Source organism: Pleurodeles waltl, chromosome 5, assembly GCF_031143425.1.
Source record: "Pleurodeles waltl isolate 20211129_DDA chromosome 5, aPleWal1.hap1.20221129, whole genome shotgun sequence".
Lineage (NCBI taxonomy): Eukaryota > Metazoa > Chordata > Amphibia > Caudata > Salamandridae > Pleurodeles > Pleurodeles waltl.
Genome location: NC_090444.1, coordinates 1,524,847,146 through 1,524,864,291, shown reverse-complemented (window position 1 = coordinate 1,524,864,291; position 17,146 = coordinate 1,524,847,146). Strand labels below are relative to the sequence as shown.

At 42.9% G+C, this 17,146-nt stretch overlaps 1 protein-coding gene across 1 annotated transcript in view; it reads right to left on the bottom strand.

Moving 5' to 3' along the window:
* The window catches only part of CSMD1 (CUB and Sushi multiple domains 1), a 5,088,256-nt gene that overhangs the window by 2,542,079 nt on the left and 2,529,031 nt on the right, over window positions 1-17,146 (bottom strand). The window lies entirely within an intron of this gene.

Genomic DNA, 17,146 nt, shown 5'->3' with positions numbered 1-17,146 from the left:
TGTATTGTCACCCTCCTATTTTTTAAGTTCTCAGATGAGCTTTCTCATATTAGTCTTAATTGCCCTATTCTATTTAGCGGTTCATTACTAATATGGGCAAATGATTCTGAACTGTTGATCTGTCTTACTAAAAGCCCATGTTCTGCCCCGTCCTGATGCTGCTGTCAACTGACACCGGAAGAAGGTGAGTGTCCTGCCTGATGAACTGCTACTGTATGCTGTCCCATGAGGAGAGGTATAACTAAATGTGGTTTAACTAAATGTGGTTTCTTGTTTCCTTTTAGTTAGATTCTTACACCAGCGTATTTTTATAGCGAGTTGTCCTAGTTAGATGTTTTCCACATTATTTTTGTTTTTATTTTATTTTTTTGCTGTTGCCTGCATGTATTAGCCTCTTCCCACAGTCTAAATTCATGTTAGTGACAGAAATGGCCAAGTCTTGAAACATGAAATCTGAAAATGATTGTAAAAATGTATTTTGATGAATTACTGATGTCATCATCATCATCTGCTTTACAATCTAACAATAATGTGCATATTGTGTTGTTAGTCTACATTATTCTTTTGAAGTGTCTAACAATATTGATGTTTAGTAGGTTAAATCTTTTCGGATGTTTTGGTTTGACTTAGTGTAAAATTTTCATGGCATCTAGAACTGTTTAAGGTATATTTTCATTGATCTGTGATTGAATGGTACTGACTACGACACTATTTGCCATGTCCAAAGATTCAGTCAACCTCAATAGGGGAGAATAGTGATGGTGTCTCACCTGTGCACTTGTGGTACTGAACCCAGAACAAAGTAGAACCCAGAACTGGGAAGAAATTCTGCCCCCGGCCCAACTCGCATGGATTAGTGGACAAGACTACGCTGCTATAGATTGAGAACATCTTGGGAAAAGGATTGTGGGATTTAAAATTACTTCCTGGTTTCATAATTTGTTTTTGTGAATCAGACTTGTGCAAAAATTTACGTTTTTCAAAGCTTCAAGGAGTGCGTTGAGAGGAGATGTTTTTACTTCACTTGGGGAGGGTGAGCCTACCTCCACCTGAGGGTACACCAGCATTCGAGGTAATGGAGAAGAGAGGAGTTTTGGCATGTCTTTGGGTAAATCAATGGTGCAAAATAACTGAGAAGGAAGGTGCTTTAACTTTTCCTAGTTATGGAACTTTTAACTTGAGAATATTAGAGAATTTGAGGAGGGTATGGTACAAATTAAATCCCCTTCTTAGAAGTGCACAATTTGAAGCACTTGCTATTTAAGAATAAGTTGTGAAACAAAGAGGATCAGAAATTTGAAAGGAGAATGAGGAAAGCAGAATGATGCTAGCAGAGGCTAGGTGGGATGCAGAGCAGAGAATGTGGAGAGCAGATACATTAAATGCAGTGATATTTCCAGCAACTACACAGGAAGGTGATGGAAGTGTTAAGCTTAAAGCCAAAAATCTAAGGAAGATACAGAAAAGAAACAGGGTGAAAATAAAATAGTAGCAGATGTTGATAGTGATTCAGATGATGATTTATAACTCAGTTCTTGCAGAATCATCCCACACCGTATAATGTAGTCACATCACTAAATCAGAATGTAGTCCTGAATGTTGCCACAGATCCAGTAGCACAAAGCCAGGTTCAAATAAACTGCTAATGTTGCACAGGTGGCAGCAGTTTAGTCAACAGTTCTGCTGGACTTTTGCTTATGCAGGGTCATCCCCAGTCTTTTTGCCTCCTGCCTCCTATTTTCTCTGACCTGTTGCCATTGGCTTTTGAACTCTGAGCACTTTACCACTGCTAACCAGTGCTAAAGTGCATATGCTCTCTGTGTAAAATTGTATGTGATTGGTTTATCCATGATTGGCATATTTGATTTACTAGTAAGTCCCTAGAAAGGTGCACTAGAGGTGCCAGGGCCTGTAAATCAAATGCTACTACTGGGCCTGCAGCACTGGTTGTGCCACCCACATAAGTAGCTCTGTAATCATGTCTCAGACCTGCCACTGCAGTGTCTATGTGTGGAGTTTTAACTGTAAATTCAACTTGGCAAGTGTACCCACTTGCCAGGCCTAAACTTTCCCTTTTCTTACATGTAAGACACCCCTAAGGTAAGCCCTAGGTAGCCCCATGGGCAGGGTGCAGTGTATGGTTAAGGTAGGACATATAGTAATGTGTTTTAAATGTCCTGACAGTGAAATATTGCTAAATTAGTTTTTCACTGTTGCAAGGCCTGTCCCTCTCATAGGTTAACATGGGAGCTACCTTTAAATCTGATTAAAGTGTAGATTCCCTTTGGGAGCGGATGGACATGTGGAGTTTGGGGCCTCTGAGCTCACAATTTAAAAATACATATTTTAGTAAAGTTGATTTTAAGATTGTGCGTTTGAAAATGCCACTTTTAGAAAGTGAGCATTTTCTTGCTTATACCATTTCTGTGACTTTGCCTGTTTGTGGATTCCCTGTCTGGGTCAGTTTGACAGTTGGGCTGGTTGCACCTCACACTAGACAGTGACACAAAAGGAGCTGGGGTGTAGTCTGCATTTCCTGATGAGCCATCTGTGCTAGGAGGGAGGGGAGGAGTGGTCACTTACACCTGAAAGGGCTGTGCCTGTCCTCACACAATGCAGTCTCCGACCCCCTGATGAGTGTCTGGGGCCTGGCCTGGACAAGGCAGGATTTCACATTCAAAAGAGACTTTACTTTGAAGTAGGCCTACTTCAAAGGAGAAATTGGGTAAAAGAAGGGCATCCAAAACCACAGACTTTAGAAACACTTCTGGAACCAAGAGGAACCTCTGCCTGGAGAAGAGCTGATAGCTGAGGAAGAAGTGCTGCCCTGCCTGTGACTGTGCTTTGTGGAGCTTTCCTGCAGTGCTAATTCTGCCAGAGTAAGAGGGCAAAGACTGGACTTTGTGTGCCTTCCATCTTGTGAAGAAATCTCCAAGGGCTTGAGTTAGAGCTTGCCTCCTGTTGTTTGAAGTCTCAGGGACAGCAAAGACTTCTCTCTGCCAGCACCTGGAGTCTCTGGAGAGACTCCTGCTCTGACAAGTGGTGCCCTATCCAGTCCCTGGGCCCTTGAAAGGAAAGCTGGTGGAAATCCAAGGAAATCGACTTTGGACGACTCCGGACCGACGCCGCTGCTGAATCCGGTAACGCCGCCTGCACCCGACGCCGTGACCTTCGCTGGAACGCGACGCTCTTCGCAGGCCCGACGCCGCAGCAGCCCCGCTGAAGTCTGCGACTCCGTGGAAGTCACCGCACCACGTCGTGACCGACGCCGCTCGAAGTGCACAGATTCAACGTTTCGCACAGACGCTGCGATTCCCGACTTCGCGCATCGGCTTGTTTTCACTCTTCACCAAAGGTACTGTACTTGGGGGTCTACACGACTCCGTGTCTGGCGCCGCTGGTGTCGGCTTGTTGGGAACGACTCCGTCACGACGCCGTGTTAACATCTCATCAAAGCATTTTTGTTTCTAAGCGCTATTTTTGAGTTTAATCTCAAAAAATTCCTAACTTGACTTGTGTATGCCAGATATTTGTCGTTTTGGTCTTGTTTTGTTTAGATAAATATTTCCTATTGTTCTAAACCAGTGTTGTGTCATTTTGTAGTGTTTTCATTAAGTTACTGTGTGTGTTGGTACAAATACTTTACACCTAGCGCTCTGGAGTTAAGCCTACTGCTCTGCCAAGCTACCAAGGGGGTAAGCAGGGGTTAGCTGAGGGTGATTCTCCTTTACCCTGACTAGAGTGAGGGTCCTTGCTTGAACAGGGGGTAACCTGACTGTCAACCAAAGACCCCATTTCTAACAAGTTCCAAATGTTAATTCAGTTCTAAATGTTCCAGTCAGTTCTAGTTATGCCACAGCCAATTCAGAATGCAAGAGTGACTCAGTTTAAGTCCACACCTAATGTACAGACACCTGAAGAAATTGTTAAACAGATACAGACCATGCCTATGTATTCCCCAGTGATGACACAACAGAATGTTGTCTCAAATCAGTCAAATCAAGCTTTTGGGTCAGTATTAACTAGCCAAAATAAAGGATTAATATTCCTGAAAAGTCAGGTGAACTTGTGAGGACCAGAAGCATTAACAGGTCTAGTAGTCATGTTGCATGCCCAGGGTAATAATGAGAATGGTCCCCAGGTTCCAACTCCGGGAACAGCAATGAATTTACCTTTTGGAACTAATGCAGAAATGGAAAGACCGAGCACTGCTGTGCCAGCCATGACCCCTATGAATTAGTTTGGCTTGAACGAGACCTATGATAGAGTGGATCCACTGATTGATGTGACATGCCCCCATGATCTACAGGTTCGTCTGTATTAGCTCAGGAGTAGGCAATGAGAACATCTTGTATTCATCCACAGGGCCTAAATAGAGGTGGTAACATTAGTTTGCAAGGGTTATCAGCACAATAATAGACTGAATAGACAGACAATTTGAGTGGAACATCATTATTAGGAAACATGCCTGAGGGAGAAAAGACATTGAACATGGCCAGATTAAAATTGGAATTAAATGAGATGATTGAGGGAATCCTTGAATTGGACAAATTAGATTTGTACAATGAAAATAAATTGTGCTTCATGTGCAAGAAAGTTACTCTTGGAGCAGGACAGGTTTATGAGAAATTAGTTAATTTGGCTGAGAAATATGAAATTGAAATCAATAAATCCAAACAGTTGAAGAAGTTACTGATTAGAGTTTGATGTGAGAGACACTGTGAACATGAGATCACCAGGAATGAAAATTCATATTATTGAGTTGATTTGGAGTATTCAAATGGGGGAGCATTAGATAAATAGGAAGGCAGATGGGCAAAGATAATAGATCATAAGAAAAAGCTGACTGCATCTTCAAAATGATGTACAGCATGCTGAGCGAAATGTAAAAATGATGCCAACGAGAGAGAATGCATGAAAGCTTTCACTGAGTTGAGAGAGTTTGTGCAGAGCTCCAACTTTGGGAAAGCCTGATTACACAAAAGGTTTTGCACTGTTTTGTCATGAACATGATGCTTGTGCTCTTTGTGTTTTGAATCAGTCAACAACCACAGCTACTCACTTTGCAGGAAACGGGTCAGTTTCACGTGAAAGAATTTGATGTATCCATGTTGCGTTTTGGCCCATTTCCTGCCAAGACTACCCACACAAGTGAGTTAACATTTTCATCAGAAGACTTAGGTTAATGCTTGATGGAAGGAAGTTTGTGGCTTTGTGTAGATTCCAGAAGATTACATCACCGAAATGTGAGAAGAATGTGTTTTTTACTCAAAGTTAGCAAGGGATTCTGGTTAAAACAACCTGGTGAGAGATACACAAGTGCCCCCTACCCTAGATTCCCCTATGTTTCTAATTTTAAAAAATGTCTATGTTTGCTTGGTTTTCCTTAGGTGCCAGCTGAGGTAGAGCCCAAAAACCACAGCTACCCACTTTGCAAAAAACTGGTCAGTTTTTGGTGAAAAAAATAGATGCTGCATTGGGCAGTTTCCTGTTGCAGGTACTATGGGGGTTATTACAACTTTGGAGGAGGTGTTAATCCGTCCCAAAAGTGACGGTAAAGTGACGGATATACCACCAGCCATATTACGAGTTCCATAGGATATAATGGACTCGTAATCCGTCTGGTGTTATATCCGTCACTTTACCGTCACTTTTGGGACGGATTAACACCTTCTCCAAAGTTGTAATAACCCCCTATGTCTACCCACACAAGTGAGGTGCCAGCTTTATCCAGAGATGTAGGGGAACACAGAATAGTAGAAAACGTGTTATTACCAGTTTTCTTTCTCTGCATTTGCGCCTTCCAAATGTAAGTGTTTAAGCAATAAGTCATTTTGAGAAATGTCCTCTAAATCATGCTAGTATTGATAAACCGAATTTGAATTTAAGAGATGTGCAAATACCTACTGCTTTAAAACCCCATCTCTTCTGCCCATTTCAGAAATACATAGGTTTTCTTGATACCTATTTTTCACCCTTTATGTCCTACTGAATTAATTACTGTATACCTGGTACACTGTGAAAACCTATTGAAAGGTGCAGCTCAGTTACTGGCTCTGGGTACCTAGGCTTTTGGTGAACCTACAAGCTGTATATATCCCCTCAACCAGAAGGGTTCAGTGGACATAATAGTATATTGTATTTGAAAATCTGCCATAGTTTGAAGAAGTTACAGTTGAAAATATAGAGACAAATGTTTACTTTTTACAACTCAATTTCAATATTTTATTTAAACTGCTACTTTCTGTGGGAAAACTTTGAAGAATCTACACAGCTGACTTGCTGAATTGCAAATCTTACCTACTTTTCAGAAATGTGCAGCTTTCCACGATCCACCATTGGCTTCACACCCATTATTACCACCAATTGGAAAGAGGTTGAAATCACAAAAAATAAGGAAAATGGGCTATGTCCCAGGAAAATGTCGAAAATGTATTGAAAATTGTGGTTTTCTGTTTCAAGTCTGACTGTTCCTGAAAGCGAAGACTTTGATTTTAGCCCTGCAAACCCTTCGTTGATGGCTTTTGCAGGGAAAAACACAGACACTTTCTTGTACAGCACTTTTTCTCCATTTTCCTCCCAAAAAACAAAATGTTGCTGAATTTTGGCTAATTTCTCGGTCACCTCCCTGAGAATCCAAACCATCAGTACCTTTAAAATCCCCAGGATATTGGAAAAAAACTAAAGAAATTTGGCATGGATAGCTTATGTGAACAAAACGTTATGGGGGCCTAAGCGTAAACTACCCAAATAGCCAAAAAATGCTTAGCACGGGGTAGGCGAAGTCTTAACAGCGAAGAGGTTAAAGCGGGTCAGGCATCTCTTGCACTGACTAGGAATTGCAGTTAAGAATCCCAATTTAAATGTAAGCAGACCAGAAATGTTTGTTTATTGGAGATACTCAGATCCACTAATTTGTGAGGCCATCAGATGCAGGGCTTGTGATTTTCTCTGGGATTAATTTAAGCACTTCAAAGTGTATTTACTAACTGATGTTTACATTTAAATGGGTTACTTGGCAAAGGTTAGACTTTCACAGTGTAATTTCATCCCATTTGTGCACAGTATGGATTTAGACATTTTCAATTGTACTCTGAAAGCAGCAATACATCGATTTTGCTGGCAGCATAAATAGGAACTGTGACTAGCTAGTCAATGCAGAAATTCTATCAACCAGTCATTTCGGTCCGATAAATAAAATTATAAAACACTCTTGGCTTCTGAACATGAAAACGTAGACTTCCACAAGACTCAGGGCCTCATTCACGAGACATGTGGTGCAGGGCAGTGCAGCAACTGCCTATCTGTGCCACCCTGCGTCACCGGGAAAGGGCAGAAATGTGCTGTATCTACAGCGCATTTCTGTCCTCTTCCCCTGTGCTGGCACACAAATTGCTGCCAATGCAAGGACCCGTGCACCATGGTGCAAGGATGCCTGCGTTGCAGGGATGATTGTTTTTGGCCAGGAAGAGACACCTTCATGGAAAAAAACAATTACAAGCGGTGATGGAAGTGGCAAAGTGGGAAAAACTGGAAGAAATAGAGATATTTCTCTCTGTTGCATCATTCTTATGCCACCACTCAGGTGGCATAGGAATCTGAAGCATTCCCATATTTGTAAATCTGGGTATGCATCAGATTACTTCAGGTTGCATGGGTGTTGCGGGGGAACACTCCAAGCAACACTCATGGAATGCCCCTTTCACTCAATGTTATGTGTGAAAGGGGTCCACATTTACAAGGCCATGAAAAGCCATCCTAAATACGGGCTGGCACACTGTGCCTCCAGATAATCAAAAAAATAATGTGCCGGTGGCGCAGTGTGCCACTAGCGCCTTGCAAATGAGGCCCTCATTCTTTTGTATTTCTACAGAGGTACAAGTGAACAAAGTGCAACACCGAAGACCAAACGGCATTGGCAGGAGGAATGTCATAGGCCAACACCATTTACACACTAGTGTTCTGGTTAATTCTGATCATTACAGTGGCCAATCGTACCACGTAATTTGTAATGCTTCTATCAACAAATTTAACAATACAGCAACAAATAAGGATGTGCAATGTCACTACCCGTTTAAGTAAAAAAAAAAAAAACGACAGGAAATAGTAAGGCACAGATTAGGCTACATAAAAAGGGTTCTAACGTAAGCAAAAGGGCAAATGAGAAATACCCCCATAAAGAGTTTTCAAGATGCTCCCTTGCTGAGAGTTGGCCCTTGGGGTTTCTATTGAGAGCAGTCTTCCACAGGCCAAACCAGGTGGTTTTTCAAATTCCCCATAATGGATACGATTGTCCTCTAAACTTTAATAGAAAAATAGTCTGCTTACCATAACATGTACATTGAGTTGGATTTGCATTATTTCAATGGAGATTGCATAAACGTGATTTTTATTGAGTTTACAAGTTTCAGAGTGCATCTAATATGAAACACTGTATTTCACACAAGCACATGCTTGTGCCTTACGAGTAAAACACCTGCTCTACTTTGGTGCATATCTCTGCAGCAGCTTACAATGACTTACAAAGCAGTACCATCATTAGATAAAATTTGACTCTTCAGAAAAATGTAATATTAGCTCATGCTTAGCTGATATGGGATTCACAAAGATTTACATATATTAATTTGGCTTTGAGTTCCTCTTGAGAATTTAAGAAACCCATACCTATTTTCAATTGTCAAAGTTCTTTTTAATTAGAAGCGGCGAAAATAGGCCACGTATTGAATTTGCATGCTCTGAAATACTAAATCAGGCATGAGAAAATTGTGTTTTCTATATGACCAGTTCCGATACAGTTTGGGAAATCTTAACCAATATTGCACACGATTTATCCCTGCCCACTTCCTAAGACTAGTTAAAATGAAATGTTAATTGGGAAAGTAATGTAAAGGCATATTTTAGAAAACATGGACGGTTGAGTGATGTGGAAGTAGATATCAAAATGTACCTGATAACAATGGTTTAAGTTTTCCCTCCAAACACACTATGCTATTTATTAAATAACCATTTAACAAGGGAGACAATATAAGTGCCGGCATTCCTGCAAATGTGGAAATATGACAGTGTCACTAGCCGAATAACAAACGTTTTAACCATTAGGCATTACATTGTGCTAAACGAGACAGCGTATGGTGGAATACCTTTTACCATCATATTAAGAAAATAGATTTGTAAAGGTGACAATGTGTGATAAAGATATTATTTTTTGTTGAATTGTGTTGTTGTGTGATGTGTTGTGCTATTATGTTTTTGTGCTACATTACAGCTTAGTTTTGTTACTGTGGAGGTACTGAAGCTATTGTGCTGTGTTGTTTTGACTGTTTGTCTTATCACTTTTTGTGTGTTATTGTACTTTGTATTAAGTAAGTGTTGTGTTCTGTAATTACCACATTTCCAGAAAAAAAACCTGCATATCCCTTTAGGGTTCCAGCTTGTCAACCATTTGAGACACCAGTCAGCCCAAAACTGTGGCAGAGATCAGTGTTCACTTCATGTGATACTAAACTGAATGAGTATTCAGTGGGTGTTGAATACAAAAATATGGTTAAGTAAGGTTTGTGATAGGTCTTGACACATTTCAGAAATCCAGTAAAGTAAGTATGGGGTAATTATTTATCTGCTGCACCATCTCACTTTGACCCGAACACATTTTTTATCCATCTTGTAAGGCATCTTAATTCAGTATTATCATTAACAAAATGAGATTGCTCCCCTCTGTAACAGCAAAAGATGCTATGAATCTAGTCTTCTACAATCTTTTTTAAATAGCAGTAGCACATTAGCATGATGCCTTAAATTGAAAAGATTTAGGAAGTTTGTCAATAATGGGCTTCCATACTGCAGACAATTCTTTGATTTCTTTGTGTATAAACATTTATTTTTTTTGTAGGCAATTGCATACGCACCATCTATGAAGACCACGTTGTGCAGAACATCTTAAAAGCTCTTCTCTAATGCCCAAAAATAATTTTCAATAGGTGAGGCTAACTTTATGTGTTTCACTGCACTGAGCACCATACTGGTCTAGTCACTCTGTGGACAACTTCATTCATTAAAAAGCAGATGCATAAATGTTTGGTCACAGGTTCAATGTACCAGAAGGATCCACTCAGCCATTCATCTTCCTTATGTTCATATAAAAAGCACCAACAGTTTCAAAATGCATAATTGGTAAGCATTCTAACTATCATTTATTATGACCACAGTCTTGAAATATGCTGGTGTTAGAAAGTGGGTTCTGCTCTATTTACCCCTGTTTTTTTAGCTTTTTGGTCTAACTGATTTCTAGATCTCTGCTATGAGTGAGTATCACTAAATTTCACTCAATGTAAGCTCTGGTAAATTTGATTCTTAGTGCTAGCTATAGGTGTCTGCCTTTTAAAACAAGTCCAACTTCTGCACAGATGGTTTAAGAGGTTATGGGCTGGCTGAACATGAACAGAAGTGTATGCACATGTGCATTGGTGGAGTGAATATGACTATTGTCACACTCTGCCTAATATATATGCACAGTTAACCTGTCGCAGAGGGGATGTGACCAGGTATTATAATTTGAATGGACATTCATAGTGTGCGTCTGTAGTGCTTTACTGAAAGGTGTGTGTGCCTTTCTGTATTGTACTGTATTGATGAAATTCATACCAAAGTACTATTGTGCCATAGGTAGGCCTAGAGACTAGGCTGGTGCACCAGTGGTATGGTTCAAAACAATCCCTTTTGCAGAGTTAATGGTAATTTAATGATCATTTGTACATATCTGCACTCCTTATGGAACTTTAAGGTTTAGCTACAATACTCTGGGCTGGCTTACTAATTAGATTAATGCTTTATAGCACCCTCTGGACCATGTTACTGCTCTGCTAACCAGCTGGGGTATCAAAGCTTTTGCCACTTAACAGGGCAATCTGCTAGGTATTTGACTCTTTCTGTAAGAAGGAGTGAGGAAGAAATCAGGAGGTCTGATTACCTTTTCACAATGTACCAAGTCTGAGATGACTCATCCCAAAGAGAATGAAGGAAGCATTTTGACCAGAGGAGCCAATCACAGAAGAGGCTTTCTTTGACATTTTTGGAAAGTTAAGAGTGTGGTGTTAGGCTTTTAGGAAGGTCTTTTAGCCAGACAATTGGAGCCACCATGCTGTGCAGGATGGTTTGGACAGGGGCAGAGTGATATTACCCTAGGATTGGACATAGTGGCCTATCTGCAGAACCTTTCCACCCTCATTTAAAAACCCCTTGTAAGATGCTGGCTATCTATGTAGTGTGTCATTGTAAAGGGACACTATGCAGATAGTCCAGGACGACCCTAATTAGCTGACAGGAGTTAAAATAATAACCCTAAAAACTCTCTTTTGTGGTAGTGTGGGCAAGCAGTTAGGCTTATGTGGACAGGGTTGAGCATTTTTTGCACACATCAAGCCAGTAAGCGAAACACACACAGTAAAGAAATTTGACACCAATTTATAAACATAATACTTATTTTTATATGAATCTTATACCAAGATCATCAGAATTGGATAACAACTTTTTGAAGTATGAATTTGTATATGTTTTAAAAGTTGACAGTGCATTTTCTGAAGTGGCTATTTTGTCCTGCGGAAAAAGCATACACTGCATTCAGCACTTTACAACTAACAGAACTGTTCTTCTGGAGTTAAGGTAAGTTTGGGGCAAGATCCAAAGCAGTACCAGCAGGTCACTTTGAGAGGCACTGATGCACCTGGGTGCAGAGGTGGTTTTAAGCCTCAGGTGCCCTAATGTTATACTATGGGAAAGAAACAATCACTACATATGGGTACTTGACAGCAACTTACAGGACCATACGTCTGGAGTTGATGTAAGTACGGAGCAAGGTCTAAGGCAGGTCAGCTTTCAGGATGAGTTGTCTTGGGTGCACCTGTCGAGGACAGCAGGCATGTTGATTGGGTTGAGGTCAAGTCAGTTGCTGCTCCTCAGTTCTTGTTTTTGCAGCTGTTTGGGACCTCCTTTTTCTTTAGTCCAGTGAATCAGAAGTCCTGGTATCACTGGGTTCCCTAAATACTCAATTTAGAGGTGCTAAGGGAAGTGAAAGGTATTAGCCAATGGGCTACTCATCCCTGGGGTCACTGCAACCCCTAGAGGACCACTTCCTATGTAGAGTGGAGTGGACTTGACCCTATCTCAGTATTCTTAATTTCACCACACACAAGATGGTGGAATTCCCATTTTTATGTTCAATTCAGTCTGGCCACCCTAGCAATGTATCCACCTAGCAAAGCAACACGCCTCAAGCATAACTACTTTTCCCACCTGTCCTATTGCCAAGTGGGTGTCAGGGCAGGAGGTTGCGTCTCCTAGGTCTGGGAGAAGTGGGGGGGGTCACATACCAAAGGCGGCAGGCACTTTGAAGTGCTTGGCCTTAGTATGTAGATTTACCAACCATGCTATTGGAGGAGGAACTCCTTCTGTCAGAGCAGGCATTGCTTCTGACCTCGGACAGCAGAGGTCTCACTTCCAGGAGGATTAGTAGGTTTCAGGTGGCACCTTTAAGGTGCCCTCTGGGTGCATGTCATGATAAATCCATGGCATCAGAGTGGATTTATTAGGATCACATGTTAGTTATCAAAAGCCACTAGTTTCTGTGTAGCCATCATATAGCTTGGCCACATGTACTGACCACTGTCCTGTGCATGCTTTAAGACTGCTGCCTGGTCACTTGCAATGTCTAGGAATAGAACTAGACATCACAGGGGCAAATCTGCTTATGCACATATGTTCTAACATGTATTATAATGCACACTGCGTTAGGGCTCCTAAGGCCTGCTGTAGGGGTGACTTGTAATGCATGTAGTGACTTTGGCTTGTAACCCTGTGTGTATGCCAATTTGTTTTTTCACTCAGGCCTTGCACACTGACATGTAGTCTGTGAGGGCACGTCATGTGCAATTTGTGTGTGGGTTCCTTAAGGTGGCATAACTTATGCTGCAGTCCCTAGTGACTCCTCTTTAGTACTCATTCCCTACCACTAGGGACTTACAGAGGTGCTAAAGTCATGTGGCAACTGTGGAACAGTTAGACATACTTTGTTTTAAGGAAAGAGCTTTGGTACTGAGGTCTGTTTAGCAGGCCTCAGTGCAATGTCAGAGCCGAAAATCAGTATCTAGCAGTTATAAAAGGAGTAAAAATTGGGGGCATATCTGCAAAGAAGTCAAGTTTCCTACACAACCCCTCCGCCCTCAGCCAGCATGATCAGGAGACCACACCACAAAGAGTTTTCCTACTGTTAAGGAAGAAAGAGTAAGAAAACTGACTATGCTATAGCAGGGCCTACTCTGCCTCACATCCTCCTGTCAAGGTCACTGCCTTGGGGAAGTTGACCTATCCCAACAGTAATATGACCCATTTTAAATGGAACTACATCTGTTTCCTTTTTTCTCCTTTTCTTGGGGTTTGAGGTATCTAACTCTGCTAACTCTATCTTAGTCAAAACAACACACAGCTTACCCATAGCTGGAGTTACCCACTATAACCAGTAGGGTCAGAGGCCTAACTTGGTATTGGACATGGGGTCAAACTACCATGCCAAGGGCAGTAGAGCCATAAAGACTAACACCCAGCAGAGGCTACTGACAGCTGTCAGTACCCATAACCACACCTTTAGTTCTCCAGTGACAGGTAGATAGGCTATGGAACAGCTTTCATTTGGTTCAAGGGGTCCTCCTGCTGTTTTTGAGTGGGAGCCTACTACGCCTTGTAGAAAACACCCTTCTTCTGCCAGCCGCGGGGCCACAACATTCTGCTGAGGATTTGGATGGCTAGTAAGGACTTTTTATGGGGCAGGTGAGGAGTAGAATCTCTTTGGCTGAGTGGCAATTTTTATTAAAGTTCCCAATCTATCCTACACTTTTTCTTGCCTTTCTTCTGTGGCCTACTTTTAATAACTGTAGGTTCAGCACCTCCAGAATCTTTGGGAGAGGGCTGGCACTGGACCAGTCCCTCTTTTGGGCTCTTTCCAACCTCAGGGAGGTAATTTCCAAGAAAACAATCAAGGAGGTGTCTGTACTGAGTACACCCCTCTGCCAATTGAGGAATCCAGCTACCTCTAAGGGTACTAAGGCTACAGGCCTAACAGTACTCTTACCATGGACAACGTTTATTCTTCTAGTTTCTCCTGGTAAATACTGGTCTGGGGATACCAATCTGCCATGCACAATGGTATAACGGGCACAAGTATCCCTCAAGGCAGTGATTGGATCCCATTCAACTGAACGTGATATAAGTGTCTGCTTCCCTCTGCAATCCCACCTTCTGGCCCTACTTGTCAGTTAGAGGCTAAAAGGATATCCTCATCTGAGAAGCACTCCTCCAAGGATACATTGACAACCCCAGTGCCTACCATTATCTTGAGACAAGCCAAGTCCCCACTGTAGTGCCCAAACTGCTGACAGTCAAAGCAGGATATACCTTCTGGGACTTTTTTGAGCTTAGGGCCCCCACTACTCTATTTACCACTAGAGTTGGGGTGGAATGCACTGTCTTCATTTTTAAGGGGTCTGGCTCCCTGAAGGAACTTCCTTGTAGGACATACCACCTCTTTCTTTTCCCTTCTGTGGGTCTGAACCCTCCTTTTTTGGGATCTCCCCTGTGTTGTTTTTAGGAGTCTAAGTCCTAATCCATTCATCAGCCTTCTTAGCCAGTTCTCTGAGACTAGTAAGCTGTGCATCTACTAGATGCTGATGTAACTTCCCTGAAATACAGTTTGATAGTGCTCCTTCATAATCAAATTGTAGAGCCTTTCACACGCCCATACCTCTTTACCTTTTAAGCAGTCACCTAGTGTCTTGACTGAGATGTCAACAAAATCTACCCAGATCTGGATCGAGGTTCTATGAGCCTCCCTCTACCTAATTATATACTCTGCAGAGGTGAGTCCAAAGCCCTCAAACAAGGTCTCCTTCATGAGGTCACAGGACTCAGCATCTGTCTAATTAAGTGTCAGGAGTCTATCCCTGCACTTGCCTGAGAACAGCCCCCACAGTATAGTGCCCCAATGTCTCTTGTGTAATCTTCTCATTTTATATGCCCTCTCAAAGGCAGAAAAGCACTTGGTTATATCATCACCTGCAACATATTTGAATCCAATCCCTTTGGGGATTTTAAGGTCAAAAGCGTCATGTTTCTTCATATTTAACATTTAATGCCACCAAAGATGGGTCCTAGTAGTTCTAAAAGGAGGCAGGAAGTGAGAGTGGGTGTAGGAATACGGCTCCTTGTTGCAGTTACCCCCCCCCACCTTTTGCCTGATATTGATGCTTGACTGAGAGTGTGCTAGGACCCTGCTAACCAGGCCCCAGCACCAGTGTTCTTTTCCAAAAAATGTACCATTGTTTCCACAATTGGCACACCCTGGCACACAAATAAGTCCCTTGTAAAAGGTACTACTGGTACCAAGGGCCCTGTGACCAGGAAAGGTCGCTAAGGGCTGCAACATGTGTTGTGCCACTCTAAGGGACCCCTCACCTAACACATACACACTGCCATTGCTCAGTTTGTGTATTGGTGGGGGGAAAAGGCAAGGTTGACATGGCATCCCCCTCAGGGTGCCTTGCACACAAAACACTGCCTGTGGCATAGGTAAGTCACCCCTCTATCAGGCCTTAAAGCCCTAAGGCAGGGAGCACTATACCACAAGAGAGGGCATAACTGCATGAGCAATATGCCCCAACAGTGTCTAAGTCCATTCTTACACATTGTAAGCACAGTGTGGCCATATTAAGTATATGGTCTGGGAGTTTGTCAAAACAAACTCCACAGTTCCATAATGGCTACCCTGAATACTGGGATGTTTGGTATCAAATGTCTCACAATAATATACCCACACTGATGCCAGTGTTGTATTTATTAAAATATGCACACACAGGGCATCTTAGAGTTGCCCCCTGTATTTTACTCAATCTTTCAGTGCAGGACTGACTTGTCTTTGCCAGCCTGCCACTGAGAGACTAGTTGTTGACCCCCTGTGGTGAGAGCCTTTGTGCTCTCTGGGGCCAGAAACAAAGCCTGCACTGGGTGGAGGTGCTTCACACCTCCCCCCCCTGCAGGAATTATAACACCTGGTGGTGAGCCTCAAAGACTCAGGCCTGGTGTTACAATGCCCACAGGGCACTCCAGCCAGTGGTGATGCCTGCCCCGGGCGGGCCCCCACTATTGGCGGCAAGTCCAGAGGGATAATGAGAAAAACAAGGAAGAGTCACCCTCCACCCGGGTCCACCCCTAAGGCGACCAGAGCTGAAGTGACCCCTTCCTTGAGAAATCCTCCATCTTACTTTGGAGGATTAGGACCAATAGGGATAGGGATGTGCTCCCCTCCCCAGAGGTAGTGGGCACAAGGAGTGTGTAGCCACCCTCAGGGACAGTAGCCATTGGCTACTGCCCTCTAACCCTAACACACCCCTAAATTTAATATTTAGGGGTGACCCTGAACCCAGCTATTCAGAGTCCTGATGACCTCACAAGAAGAAGAAGGACTGCTGAGCTTAAAACCCCTCAGAAAAGAGAAGGAGACAACAACTGACTTGGCCCCAGCCCTACAGGCCTGTCTCCTTCTTCAAAGACCCTGCAACCAAAAAGCGAAGCGTTCTACAGGAACAGCGACCCCTGAAAAGCCTCCAGGGGACTGCCTGTAACACTGAGGACCAAGAACTCCTGTGGGCAGCGGCTACACCAAACCAGAAGAAAAGACAATCAACTTTAAAGTGACTCCTACCTCACTCCAGAAGTGGGAGTCCCCACTACCCTGCACCCGACCCGTGTACAGAGAAACCAACTATCCATAGAGACCCTCAGCCAACTCCGATGAAGTGTCCACCCTGGGCTGACCTCTCTGCACCCCCACGACAATGTCTGCAGAGGCAATCCAGAGGACCCCACTGATCGCAACTGCCCGGGATGAAGAAATCAGACTTCTGGAGAAGCACTACACCTGCGGCTCCCAGGCCAGTGAGAAACCGATCACCAGTGCAGCAATGACAAGCAGGCAGCCCTCACCCTTGTCCAGTCAGTGGCTTGCCCAAGAGGCCCCCATGTACCCTGCCTGCAGCTCCTAAGTGACCCCCAGGTCCATCCATAGAGTTCTATTGAGAACCCGATGCCCTATTTGCACACTGCT